This window comes from Python bivittatus, unplaced genomic scaffold (assembly GCF_059951505.1).
Source record: "Python bivittatus isolate LINGU-HERP-01145 unplaced genomic scaffold, Pbiv_v1 ctg000190_np1212, whole genome shotgun sequence".
Lineage (NCBI taxonomy): Eukaryota > Metazoa > Chordata > Lepidosauria > Squamata > Pythonidae > Python > Python bivittatus.
Window position 1 is genome coordinate 10,610,150 of NW_028277042.1, and position 14,171 is coordinate 10,624,320.

The 14,171-nt window shown below is 41.1% G+C and overlaps 1 long non-coding RNA gene across 1 annotated transcript; it reads right to left on the minus strand.

Annotated features, from left to right (window-relative positions):
* Positions 1 to 83: 83 nt before the first annotated feature.
* Positions 84 to 13,257, minus strand: LOC148216482 (uncharacterized). Its single transcript, XR_015795267.1, has 4 exons — positions 13,120 to 13,257; positions 6,168 to 6,491; positions 4,453 to 4,664; positions 84 to 2,080 (listed from the first exon to the last, which is right to left on the minus strand). It is a non-coding gene; the product is annotated as an uncharacterized LOC148216482 (long non-coding RNA).
* Positions 13,258 to 14,171: the final 914 nt, after the last annotated feature.

A 14,171-nucleotide genomic window follows, 5' to 3' on the forward strand; every position in this document is an offset into this window, starting at 1 on the left:
AAAAGTGCAGGAACAATGGTTTGAGCCTAAATACCTCTGTTGACTGAAAACAGGGCAAAAATAACAATATTGTATTTATTTTCAGATTTATATCCTGCCTTTATTTTGTACAACACAATAAACCCAATCAACGTACAGAAGTAACTAGAGCTTACAGTGCTATTGGCTGCAATATTCACATGGCTTTTTCTAGCATCGTGTACTTTTCCCACTTTTCCAAAAAAAAGGGGGGGCACAGTCAGAAAGCATGTTAAAGCGTTGCACTCCAATCCAGTCCCAGAAAATGTAAGCTGGAATCAATTGTACTGGCTTCTACTGGTCCCTGTTCTGCCTCTCAATGCCAGTGAGTGATGCTGCCCTTACCGGTTTCATGTGGGCCAATGAAGAAGGGCGATGGGTGTATTCCCCCAGCATCATTTCTCTCCCTGCTCTCGGGGTGGAAGGTGGGGATGGATAAGCGAAGGCAGAATGGCTGGTTTAGCCACCCATCAAGTTGTTCAACTGACCGGTCACGATGTAGCCACGTTCTGTGCTTGTTACGGTTTCTGAATTCAGGTCCAGCACTGTTCTGAAAGAGGGCTATACAGTAATACCTCGGTTCATGAACACTTCTGTTTGCGAACAGCAGCATTCGCAAAATTTTGCTTCTGTTCGCGAACTCCACATCGGGTGACGAACACGAACTGCGGCCATCTTCCCTGCTCTGACACATGGTCGTGGCTTCCTCTAGGCGAGATCGTGGTCGCAGACAGACACTTGCTATGAAGCTTTTTGGTGTCGCCTCAAACAAGGTTAGTGTTCTCTTCATACTGTACTGTACTGTACTTTGTTTCATATTTTTGTGGTTAAAAAGAAAAATACATATGGTTCAGAACAGATTAACCTTACTTACATTGAACCTTATGGGAAAATTTGATTCGGTTCACGACCAATTCAGTTCGCTACCGCATTCGTAGGGGTCAGAACAGATTAACCTTATTTACATTGAACCTTATGGGGAAATTTGATTCAGTTCGCGACCAATTCGGTTCGCATCCAGAATCATGGAACAAATTAAGTTCGTGAACCGAGGTACCACTACTCGTGTTCGATAGCTTCGCTGACTGGTCACAGACCCAGAGGAGGAAGCCAGAGATAAGCAAACTCCATCCTTCATTAGTTTTGCCTGGATGTAAGAGTGTGGGCGATGAGTGGCCCGCAGCACTCCAAAGCAGCCTGTGAAGGGTAGGGAAAATGGCACCTTCCTGCCAAAGTAATAAAAATAGTAAGAAGTACAGCCATGTGAAATCCTTTGTCAGCAAAGGGACAGAAAATAACGTGCTCACTGGTGACAGAGCCAACAATATAAAACCGGCAGCCCCCAACTCTATCTCAAGGTTTAAATCAATCTTTCGTGCAGCGTAGGCCCAGCCGACTCTCAAAAGAAGAATAGTCTTGTTTTTTAAAATAGATTTAGTGGTGATTCAAAAGAGCACTAAACCCGTATAATATTTAAAAAACAGGTCTAGCATGTTTCCAAAAGAGCGTTAAACCTGTATACATAAGGAACCTGCATGAGACCTGATACATACTTCAAAAAGTGCCGAGCAGGCATGATATAGTTGCCTATGTGGAAGCCAGGTGGCTATTCCTTTCTGGAGCCCAAGCCAAAATGGGCATAGAGAATAGTTTGGAGGGGTCAGGCCCAAACCCCTGACCCCTCCAATCATTGGCAACCTTGCCAATGAAGCACACCAGATCATATCTGTAAGCTGCCACAGCTATGGGCTGGAGATGAGCAAAGATAATGTCATAAGGACATGACATAAAAGGGTCCCTGGGACATGTTTATACTGTGGTTAGAGCAATGTGGAAGTGGTCTGCAAAAAGGGTGGGGGCGATGGGAAGCATCCTGGGAAATCAGTGCTTTGTATATGGCTCTGTTCTCCATAGCAGGCATTCTGGAACAGACAAGTCATCCAAACTTTCCAACAGCAGCATTTTGTAAGGACACCCACAACATGCCTTCAAAATTCCAAATATGCTTAGTTCAGAGAGACTGGAGACCCCTACTCAGTGCTTCAAGTTCTCAAACTGCTTCCTGTAATCAGAATGAGAAGAATGTATAGGTTACAACAAGTTGTAATATAACATACCTATACCGTTATGCCTGGTCATACATGTAGAAATATTTTTCTTCTTCTTAGAATTGAGCAATACAAACATTGCTTCCTATTAAATACAGTATCTACGCTGCAGGATGCAAGGGCAAGTGAACATTCTTGGTGGATTGTCTTCCCAGCTTTTATTTAAACATTTTATTTAAACAAGTTTAAACAGAACAGATCGAGTCCATCTGTACAGAAAGCCTTCCTTCCTGAAGCAGCAGATCACACCAAAAGGCTCAGGATGTTTCTCCTAACGTTCAGCCAAGAACTGCTCTCTTGTTCTTTTCATTGGCTCGGTTCCAGTGCTGCTCTCTGCAACATCAGAGAACACCTGCTTCAACTTCTAGGTGATAACATTTGGGCTAAGAAAGCTTTTCCTCTTTTGTTCAGGGGGAGATTAGTGGAGCTTCTCAAGAGAAGTTCTACTGGCTGAAGCAAAGGTCCAGCATTCAGCTTCTATCACAGATCAGGAATCAGCCTGATTCCTCTGGACCTCACCAGCAGAGCATGGATACATTGGACTTCAGTTACAGCCACCAACATCCAGAGCCATCCTGCTTCTACCTAGACAGAGTTTCAACCTGGCTTCCAAACAAACAAAATGTGCTCTCTGAGCAAACCCTGAAGAGGGCATGGCAAGGATCTGCCACAAGATGTCACTCTTGACTTTGGCATGACAAAATCTCAGGCAACTGTCTAGGATAACCTTTCTTTGGGACCAGTTCTCTTTTCCCTTTCAGTTCTAGACCAAACGTTTGCAAGTTAAATGGTGAAAACTTCATGCTGCTGTATATACACATCCCAGTTTCTGAGTGCACTAAAACTCCAAGAGAAAGAGCCCACTTTTATTGGCCATCTTCAATACATGTAACCAAGTATTTGAAGGAACAAGTGGGAGCAGAGCAATGTTGTGGAATGCTGGTGAGTGCAAATGTTTTATTTATTTTTTATTCTTTCCTTTTCTAATTCATCCCGTTTTTCTTATGTTCCTGGCAGTTCAACTAATAAGCTCAGTTTATGAATTTTTCATTTTATGTAATCATTTTTTTGCCTGAGTAAACTCTGGTTGTAAACAGTGCCAACTGACCAACCAACTGATGTTTGCTTCACTCTCAACTTGACCAATTTTAAAATAACTGGTGCCTAAAAATAACATTAGCTCCTCCCTTTTGCAAAAGGGAGTCTTTATACATCTTGAATGGCTGCATTCTTTCGAGAGCTTTTACTCTTTCTCCACTTCCTCCCACTGTATGGGGATCAGCAAAGATTGCAAGAAGTCCCTAGCTTTTCCTAAAAAGATAATATCTTCAGGTTGAGCCCAGCTTCTGATAATCAGGTAGTGTACAGCACCAAGACAGAAATGGTTGGCCATGGCATTCTTCCAAGATTTTTTTTTTTTCAATTTCCTAGTCAAATCTACAGCCCTAGGATACTGGTCTCCCATCCAAGCATTAACCAGTCATTCTACTGAGCCTAGACAAGGTCAACCAATGCTACCATACCTTGAGGGCTATTCCTTACTTGGAAACCAATGTCTCTCACCTTGCAGAATCCCATATGACAATGTGGCTCCACTAATTAAGAACTAAAGATCACTGATGCTGCAATATGGCATGCATCTCTTGTGATCAAGAGGCAGAAGAGATGAGGAAACAAGAAGATGCAAAACAGCGGGAACCCTTTACAGTATCTGCAACTGATTGCCATAGTCACCAAAGGAGGAGGCTGTAGTTCTCAAGCAGAGTATTGGATAAACACATTTCTAGAGTCAGACCTCGTGCTAAGCTCTATTAGATCTTGCTTGAGGTTGGCTTAGCATGCCAATGTGGTTTGTAAACCATAGTTTATTATTTAGCATGCTGTGTAAATCCAGGCAATTCCATCTGAATCCAAAAGCCATGGATCAACTACAGTATGGCTTACTGCATGGTGTGAAGTCAGCCAGGTTGTTTTATTCAATAAGTTATAGTTAAGCAAACATGAACATGAAAAACTCACACAGGCAAAACAGCAAGAGAACATTCTGATCTTTGAATGAAACTGCTCAAGTGAACTTTAATAAAGCCCTCTCATGAATGCAACCAGTTGGATGACTGGTTGTGGCAACATAAAGTGAAGTGTCTGAGCAAAACTCCAGGTTGGTAGCACAGTATGACTTGGAGTAGTACTTACTTGCCTGTTTACAAAATCAAGTGACCCGGGTTCCAGGCTGGTCTATTTGCTTTGGCTCCTGAGGCAGGAAATCCCACAACCACCTCTCCCCAGGAATGACAAAATAATAAAAATAAAGGAAAAAACTAACAACCTGTTTCCTTTCCAGGGCTGCCAACACCAGCTGCTGAGATCTCTTTTGCAAAATTCCATATTTGTCCAAAAGAAAACTCACAACCGATTGTGTAGATAGCAAGGGGAGCTGTTGGCCAGCAGGACTTCTGAGTGTTAAGATGCACTCCAGTCCAGGGCTTTAGGATTTCCTATCTCCTCTCCAGAGTTTGGTGAACTGTTAGGATAAGGAATCTGCAGAGAGAAAGAAAAGGAGGTAGACAACATAAGGTCAATATGCAAAACAAAATGTTCCCCACACTGCGAGTTTAAAAATATTTTGTTTTATTTCGGGGCACAGCTTTCGCTACAGATTTTGCTTGACGTTTTCAGTTGGTGAGAAGGCATGCTGCATGTCAAAAACAGAATAAATTAAACAAAGGAGAAATTAATGCAGAGCAGTCAGAATACCCAGAGAGGTGAACTAGTATGTTATAAATAATTTAAATTATAATCCTGTGCATTTGGATTTTGAAAACTTGCTGCCTGCTGCATCCCTAAGAATACTCTCTGCTTGTCCCCCCTCCCCACCCCACCCCACCCCAAAAAAGAATGTCTAACAAACCAGCAACAAGACAGTTAAGAGAGGTAGAAGAGGGATTTGTGAGTTCAGGGGAGGGGAAAACGTGAGAAAGAGACTCAGAGTAACTCTGCCTTAATTATACTAGGTATAAGAGAGCCAATTTGGTGTGTGGTTAAGGCACCAGGCTAGAAACTGGGAGACTGTGAGTTTTATTCCTGCCTAGGCACGAAGCCATCTGGGTGACCTTGAGCCAGTCACTCACTCTCAGCCCTAGGAAGGAGTCAATGGCAAACCACTTCTGAAAAACCTTGCCAAGAAAACTGCAGGGACTTGTCCAGGCAGTCGCCAGGAGTCAGCACTGACCCGAAGACACCTAAATAAATAAGTTGTACAGGGAGGTGCTCAAGCAATAAAGATCTTTCCAGAAGTCCAAGCAGTTCTTGTTTCCTGACTATACCAGCCTCTCCTGACTTGACAAATACCCAGATCTTCCATGAGTTCTCACAAGGAGTTCTGATTTTATTTTTCTGCAGGGGGAAAAAGGTGTGCAAGTTTAGAAAATGTTGCCATGGTCTGTACACTCACCTGGAAATAAGCACCAATGTATTTAAACCAATTTACATATGAATCAACATAATGGGTTAATTGCATTCATTTTCTGTGAACAATTGAGTAAAATGTTCTACTCAGCAGGGTCAGCCATTAACTGACCTTGGCTGATTTCAGAAAGCTGAGTAGAGTTGGTCCTGGTGAATAGGCTGATGGGTAACAATGACACTAGGAAAACACTGAAGTGTAGGCTAAACTGGAAAGTGTGTGTATGTGTGTGCAGGTAGTCCAGAAGAAGGTAACAGCAAATAGTTCCTGTCTTGTCTTTAAAAAAAGCTACATGTCTATCAGGAGTCAAACTAATTCAGGGACGATTTGACTCATCATGAAGGATCCTGTAGACCTTCCATTTTATTTTCCCAATAAAGGAGGAGAGAAATATATTATCCTTTAAAATAAACCCTGAATGTTCTGAACAGGCAGATGGGAAAATAGGATAGGCTTGAGGAATGGGAGTGGGATTTACCCCTTGGCTACAATCCTGCAATACATAGACTGGACTTTGTTATCTTCCTGGGATCGCAAAAAGGGATCCAGATTAGCACCTAGCAAGTGACAGTACATACCTTTATTTTTAAACTCTGGTCTTCCATCCCCTTCATTTTCCTTGTGCTGTTTCATGTTACTTCAAAATTCAGCTCACTCTCCTTAATGTATTTGGTTCCAGGGCTCCCCCATTCCATTAAGATCATGATTTTTGTTCTAGATTGCTGTCCTGAAGGTATCACCAGAAGAACACATCCTAGGTTATATTGCTAGCTTAATGTAATACAATTTGCAGTGGATTCTCCTTCCACTGCTTTTTGCAGACCTTCTCTTGCTACTTTCATTGCTGGCTTCTAATGAGTAACTTCCGATGGTTCCCCCTGCTGATTCATCTTTTATTCATCCTGCCAACGAAGAAGAAAGCAACACCAGGTAATTCATGTTGGAAAGCAAGCTGACAAAAATGTCCTGCTTCAAAATTAACAGCCTTTGCTTCTGTCCTGTTTACTGTTTTTCTGCTGTTTAAATCGCAAAAGAGCAAATAATAATTTTTTTTCCAAGATGCTGAAAAGTCACTTCAGGAAGTTTACAAAACCAAGAGGCTCCAGGATGCATTACAAGCATCAAGGGGAAAAAGAGTGGGCTGTTTTTAATCTATGCGTATGCTGCTGTTTAAAATTAGAGCATGGGGTTTGTATTAGACAATAATAATAATACATCAAATCATTAACTGTTTGCTGTTCATTCATAACAACTAAAACCCTTCCTAATGAATGGGGCGGGGGAGGCAGAGAAAGAACAGACAGAACGCTGGAAGACAGGAAAGCTTATAAATGATAGACGATGAAGTCTCTCCCACCCCCAAAAGCATCTGTGAAAGACTCAGGCACTTGGAGGACATTCCAACTCTAATCCATCAACCACATCAAGTTAATCTCCAATTCAATCAGTTCCACAGTTCAGCTAGAAAACTTTGCTTGTTTTCACTGTTGGTTATTTGCAAGAGAGAAAGAGAGAGAGAATAATATTGGACTTGCTTTTAATCAGATAATGGATCTTCAGAGAAATTTTTAAGAAGATGGAAGAAGTACTCGGAGCACACAGGACGATTCTAATTAGTTTAAGGCATGATCTGGAAGTCAATAAGATTTTATGAAAATGGCAGGGCCATTGCACATCTGCAAAGCCTTGGCTGAAAGCAGTTCCAGTGTCATGCAAATTGGCACATGCTGGTTTAATGCCATGCTGCTGTGCTATTATCTCCTATGGCCGGGTAGCACTTCATATTGGAAGGAGAACCAAATCGGCTCTTCCCAGGACTGCCGAGGAGAGCCATGTGGCCCTGGAAAAGATACCACAGCAATAAAAGACATAGTGATATTTGATTGCAGGCAGCGGTCTCCGCAGGATGTAGTAAAAAAGGTCAAAATGGTGGCCATGAGAGAAAATACTGAGGTATAATTCAGCAGTGGATCACTTTTAGTGGTCATGAGGGCCACACATACTTTGGGAGATTGTCCAAGAGCTGCAATTGATGCAAAGTAGGGGAGATTTGGGGTTTTTTTCCTGGGGGGGTGGGGAGGAATGTTGTTTTGTTTTGTTAGGGTCTCTTTTTTCTACCTCTCAGTGGCAAGAAACCAAGCTTCCAGATTATATCATCTAGATCGGTGTTTCTCAACCAGAAGATGTGTGGACTTCAACTCCCAGAATTCCCCAGCCAGCTTTGAAGTCCACACATCTTCCAGTTGCCAAGGTTGAGAAACACCGATCTAGACGGAAGAAACTGGTCTCTGGCATGCAGACCTCAGATTGCCCATTACAAGCTAGAATGGCTAAGCCAAAATCAAATCCCATTAGGAAACACAGTGTTGTATTTGTTCAACAGACATGGCTTAGTACATGACATGAACTCAAGCGTGTAACTCCTCTACTCCGTGAGCTGCATTGGTTGCCTGTGTGCTTCCGGGTATGATTCAAGGTGCTCGTTGTTGCCTTTAAAGCCCTTCATGGCTTAGCATCAGATTTCTGGAGGGACCGTCTCTCCCCAGTTGTCTCTACCCGCCCAATCCAGTCAGGCAGGATGGGCATGCTTTGGGTCCCGTCAGCTAAGAAATGCCAGTTGGCAGGGCCTAGAAGACGTGCCTTTCCTGCCTTATGGGACGTTCTCCCTCCGGAGATCAGGACAGCCCAGACCTTGCTGGCTTTTCATAAGTCAAAGTTAACTTTTCATAAGTTAAAGACCTGGCTCTACCTCTCAGTGGCAAGAAACCAAGCTGCCAGATTATATCATCTAGATCGGTACCCAGGCCTGGAGCCCCAAGTATGAGCAGGGACTTGTTTCTTGATTAATTTAGCAATTATGATAGGTAAGTTATTCTCGGCAGCTGTGTTATTTTAATTTTTGCATTATTGTGATTGTTTTTATTTTTAAAAATGTTGTTCGCCACCCAGAGTCACTTGGTAAGATGAGCGGCCATACAAATTGAATAAATATATCACAAATATGAAGGGGTAGGTCCATGGGATCTGCAACAAACTTAAAATGTAGAGTGTGTTCCCAGCTTGCCGTTGGGTGGGGTTTCTTCTGTAGCCATCCATATTTTCTGAACCTGCTCAGTCCTCACTGAGTTGTTTTTTTCTGCCCCTAGAGCAGTGTTTCTCAACCTTGGCAACTTTCAGATGTGTGGACTTCAACTCCCAGAATTCCCCAGCCAGCCATGCTGGCTGGGGAATTCTGGGAGTTGAAGTCCACACATCTGAAAGTTGCTAAGGTTGAGAAACACTGCCCTAGAGTGTTTCCTTCTAAGATATTTTTGCATTTGGCCAAATGTTGGGGTTCCCTTGAGCTGAATAAATACTCTTATGCAAGGATGAATCACTTATAACCATCAGCATTCAGAGAGCTGGGACTGAATATAACATTATCCGTTCTAGATATCAATACTCCTTCTGTTTCCGCTTTTGCGGCTACCCTTGTCACATCTGAGTTTTCTATTTAAAAAGTAATTGGATCGGCTTGTATTTCCACTCAGCTAGAAACTCAAAGGAATGGCTACTTCCACCAACCTTTGGTTTAATGCCATTTCAATTCTCAACTGTTTTGTTTTTTTTTGAAAATCATTAATCATAAATGAACAAGGATTACTTTTCCTTTTTCAGTGTCGGTATCGTCTTTACATTTGCTAAGCAAACTCATTATAAGTTATTTTTGAACACAGTAAGGCTTTGTACTGAGATGTATTCATTCTTGGGAGGGTGGAATGACTATATATAGAAGCGATGGACCATTTAAGAACAAAATCTCATCTCAATATGATCAGTTAAAGTATAGCAAATCCCCAACAAGAATCCACATTTTTTTCCAGAATGAAGGTCACCCTTGGGCCTATATTCCAAAAAGTTGCAGGTGAGGTTAAGATAAAAACTGAAATGGATTTCATGGCACTTCCCTTGAATTAATATTAATAATCATAAACCTAATTATTTTCCAATCATGTACTTGTATTGCAGCCTACAAATCTGTGATACAAATTGCTGACAAACTGCTGACCTATCCCTATATATATACATACATACATACACACATACATACACACATACACACAGAGTATGTGCATTTGTGTGTATGTGTATGAATACACACACACATTTGTGTGTATGTGTAAATAATAAATAAAAGGAAGCAAGATTATATTTCTAGAAAACCAAGCTACACACAGTACATGGACAATAATAAAGAAAAAGCAGATCAACATCTAACATGGTTGTGGTTGAAGTCTGAAATAATTTAAAAAGAAACTCAGGGAACAAGCATGCCAGCTCAGGATAAGCCCTACAAAGTACCATCAAAGCCAATACTGAACATATTTCTGACAATGCCAAATGCCAAACTGTAGCATATCTCATTAGTGGCTGTAGTAAAATTGTTCAGAGTATTACAATGCCAAGAGAAGGCTGCAAACATTATCCACTGAAATTTATGTAGGAGATTCAGCTTCATTGTTTGCAAAAACGACTGGGACTTTAGGCCTGAAAAGATTTAGCAAAATGAGGCAATAACATTTTGTGTGTTTTCAAAATTCATACTGATGGTCACTTAGAACAGAATACACCAGATATCATTGTTGTAGAAAAGAAAGAAGTGTGGTTCATTGATGTGGCAATAGCTGGAGATGGTCAAACTGATGGAAAGCAACTGGAGAAAATAAAATATTGTGATTCACAAATTGAACTTGAAAGATTATGGAAATAAATATTCGTTGTTATACCAACTGTAACTCGAACTCATAATGCAACACCAACAGGAGTCACCAAGAATTTGGAAAGTTAAAACTTCCTGGACTTGACATCATTAATTTTGCAAGACTTCTCTTCTTGGAACAGCGTATATTTACAACAGTGCCTTCATGACTCTTAGTTTTTTGTCAAAGATCCAAACCATTGGGATCAACACCTGCTCAGTTAGATTGTGATGTTCATTTGGAGAAAAATGATGATGATAATGATAATAGTAAGTATAATGTACAAGTGGTTCGGAGAAAGGAAAGTTGCAAAGTCACCAACTCATCTTTCCCTTAAAACACCTGTTAGGGTGGCTGAAGCCGCAAGTTATGGTGAGCCGGGTGGGGAATTCTGGAAGTTGAAGTCCACACATCTTAAAGTTGCCAAGTTGGAAAAACACTGTTCTACCAAAAAGAAAAGACTAGCTTTATTGCAGTTTCAGTGCATCATAGCTGACCCAGCAATAAATTAGCTCAGCTCTCGAACAAGCCAATGTTGTGGCGTCATAGAGTTACGATTGTGGCCCTTGTGTTGAAGGCCTTAAATGTAACTTCTGAGCAAGGAACGCCATCCATACATCACTGTATTTTATAGCACTGCTTTTCTTTTCAGCACCAGCAGCAGAGGTCTCGACACCTTCCCGGCTTCTCTCTGGACCGAGCCATCTCTATCATTGAAGAGAAAAGTTTGCTCTACAGTTCTTGCTCTAAAGTAAACAAGGCAGTGGAACAGAACAATTAATAGCCGCACTTATACACAGAACCAACTGTTCCTGCTCCGAGCATGATTTAGGGTGAGTTAAATATAAGGAGTGTAAGGAATAGGACTCAGGGCAGAACTTCCCAGTAGCCAAAAAAAAATCAGCGGCATTTTGCCAAGTGTCCTGTTCAAGCTGGTAATTGGAAAGAGAGCTGGGACTCTGCGTGTGCAATAACTGAAGGGAAACCATGTGATCCTGCGAGCGAGAGAGATTCCAGCTCTGTGATCACTGGCAGGTGAGCCAATGTTCTACTGACCACTTAATCACTTCGTTTTAAATGGAAAATGGATGCAAGGGACTGGTTACAAATCTGTTTCTTGCTCGCCAAATGCAGGGTAAGCCCTGTGACGGATATAATCTCAATTGCCGAAGCGAAACCAAAGCATGACCAGAATTGGCCATTTCTACCAATAATACTCTCATCAGCCATGCCGGTGGGGATTGTTTAGGATCCAACATCCTCTAAACGAGGGTTTCCCAAACTGTGAGTTGTATCTCCCTTGGGGAGGTGTGAAGGTTTTTATTTTTTACAGTATGTCTTTATTAAAAATAAAGTTTCCTTGTATTGTTCTCATTGTTCATTTGTGTTCGTTTTGGTGTTTGGATTTTTAGGGGAGGTGTGTACATTAAGGTTACATTAAAGGAATGTGTGATGGAAAACATTTAGGAACCCCTGGCATACTTTATTTTGTCTTTATTATTTTATATATAAAATAAAATATGGTATATTTTGTCATTATTATTATTATTATTATTATTATTATTATTATATTTTTATCTGTATCTAAGTCAACTCAAGGAAGCGAACACACAAAATACTTCTGCCTCCTATTTTCCTCACAACAAGCCTGTGAGGTGGGTTGGGCTGAGAGTGACTGGCCCAAAGTCACCCATCTGGCTTTCATGCCTAAGGGAGGGCTAGAACTCATGGTCTCCTGGTTTCTAGTCCAGCACCTTCATTGCTACACCAAAGTGGCTCTTTGCTACAATAGATTCACTGGCAAAGAATTGTTTCCCATGTGGGAAAAAAACTTGATTATGTGTCCTTAGCCAGAGCAGAACAAACACTAAAGACTCACAACTTCAACTGGATGTGACAAGACCAGCACCACTGAAGTATCTAATGATACTATCCACAGAAGCAATTAGCAGATGGTCTCACCCAACTTTTGTTTAATAACATGATGATGTCTTCAAGAGGAGAACCCCTTCACTTCCACCAATCTTTCTCACCCTTTCAGAAGCCATTCTTTTTATACTGAGAGGCCAACCTCTTCTCTACACAGTGTTAGTTTTGGAAACAGCTATGACATAGTTTATCACATCATGTTACAATCAAAGTAAGGCTGCCCGCAAGGCATTGAAATGGGTCCCATGTACCAGAGGTGTCATTTATGTTTGTTTTTAATGTTATTCTTTATTTTAGAAGGGTACAAAATATAGCCAAAATACCAAGATATGCTATAATAACAAAGTTAAACTAAACAATCCTTAAAGCTAAAAATAATCTAAAAAAACAAAAGAAGAGAGGAAAAAGAAAAAACAAACAGATGAGAAAGGTCTATCTTATAAATTAAACTTAGAGGTAGTCATTCTGGTTTAATAAAAATATCATATAATACAGTAGTAGAAAATATTGCCTTTTCCAGGATGAGTTAAGTGGCACATTTCCCAAAGCCAGTCTTTAACATCTGGAATAATATGACTTTTCCCAACTTCTCAATATTATTCTTTTGGCCACCCCCCTCCCCATGTACGGGGCAACCATAATTCCTGAGAGGTGTCATTTATGAAAAGTAGGGAATAGTCTCATTGCTTCCCTGTCTTTCTCCCCCATATTAATTCACAACTGATTCTCTCTTAGGGATGCCAAAATCTCTGCAAGACAATTTCTTTGACCAGTTGTTGGAATGATTGCTAACGTATTCTTTTTTAAAAAAAACAGTTCTCTCATGGATTGTTTTAACACCCATACATTTCCTATAACGGACCTTCATTCTTGCCCTTCCTACGAAAATCCTTCCATCTCCAATTTGTAATGGGGCCCTCTTGGTCTGGAAAGTCCAAATCCACTCTGCTAGGGAGTGATTGTATTCGCCTCCAAAATTAATTGCAACAGAAGATCCCAGGCTATGTGTGTGAAAATATGTCACAGGGCAAGGATCACAAAAGTCCCAGGGGGAATGGGGGGGGGGGTACGCCAAAAATAGCTAGCCGTTGATGTATCTCCAATCAAAGGGGTTGCTATTAAAAGCTCTTTCCCTAAGCCGAAAGACTATCTCTATCCCGTTCAGTAGCTGAGGTAGCTTATTTTGGTTTGGGAGTGTTGACATCAGCACTTCAAATCAAGGCAGATAAAAAGGCAATCAATGGCCCACCGACACTAAAGATGTACAGAGGACCCTGTGAGTTCCATGGGAATTCTTGAATTTTGAATAAAAAGAGTACACCATTGTTTTCTACTATGTCACAAAATGCATTGTCAGTGTATTTATCTGGCTCACCTAATCATCTATCATCTATCATCTATCATCTATCATCAAAAATAGCTTGGAATCATCTAGTGGTTAGCTTCCTGGAGAAATAGTAAATTGGCTGCAGTAACTAGGCAACCATAAATTGTTCGTGCTGCGGATCTTAGTGCCATCATATTCCCTGATGCCTCTTACAGGTATCACATGGAAGGTCTAACACCTTCCATTTTATACCTGTATAGGAGGTAGGCAAAATTTTTGGAACTGTTGGCACATTGGAAACATTGATATCGTGCCATGAGTATTCTCATGAAATGTTCGCTAAGAGGAGGCAATATTAAGTCCCAAGATGGATGCCAGGGTGAGTGCAGCCAATCCTCAAATGCTTATTTACCTTTGTTTTCTTTGCGCTTATGTTTCCTGGACCAACGGGTCTACTTTCAAAGCACTGGAGTGAGAAATACCATTTTTATTTTCCAAGCATACCTATGAGGAACCCACAGGCATTCTGAGAAATAAAGAGAATAAATAAAATGGAGGCTGACCCTTCACAGCATGCTGGCTTCCCT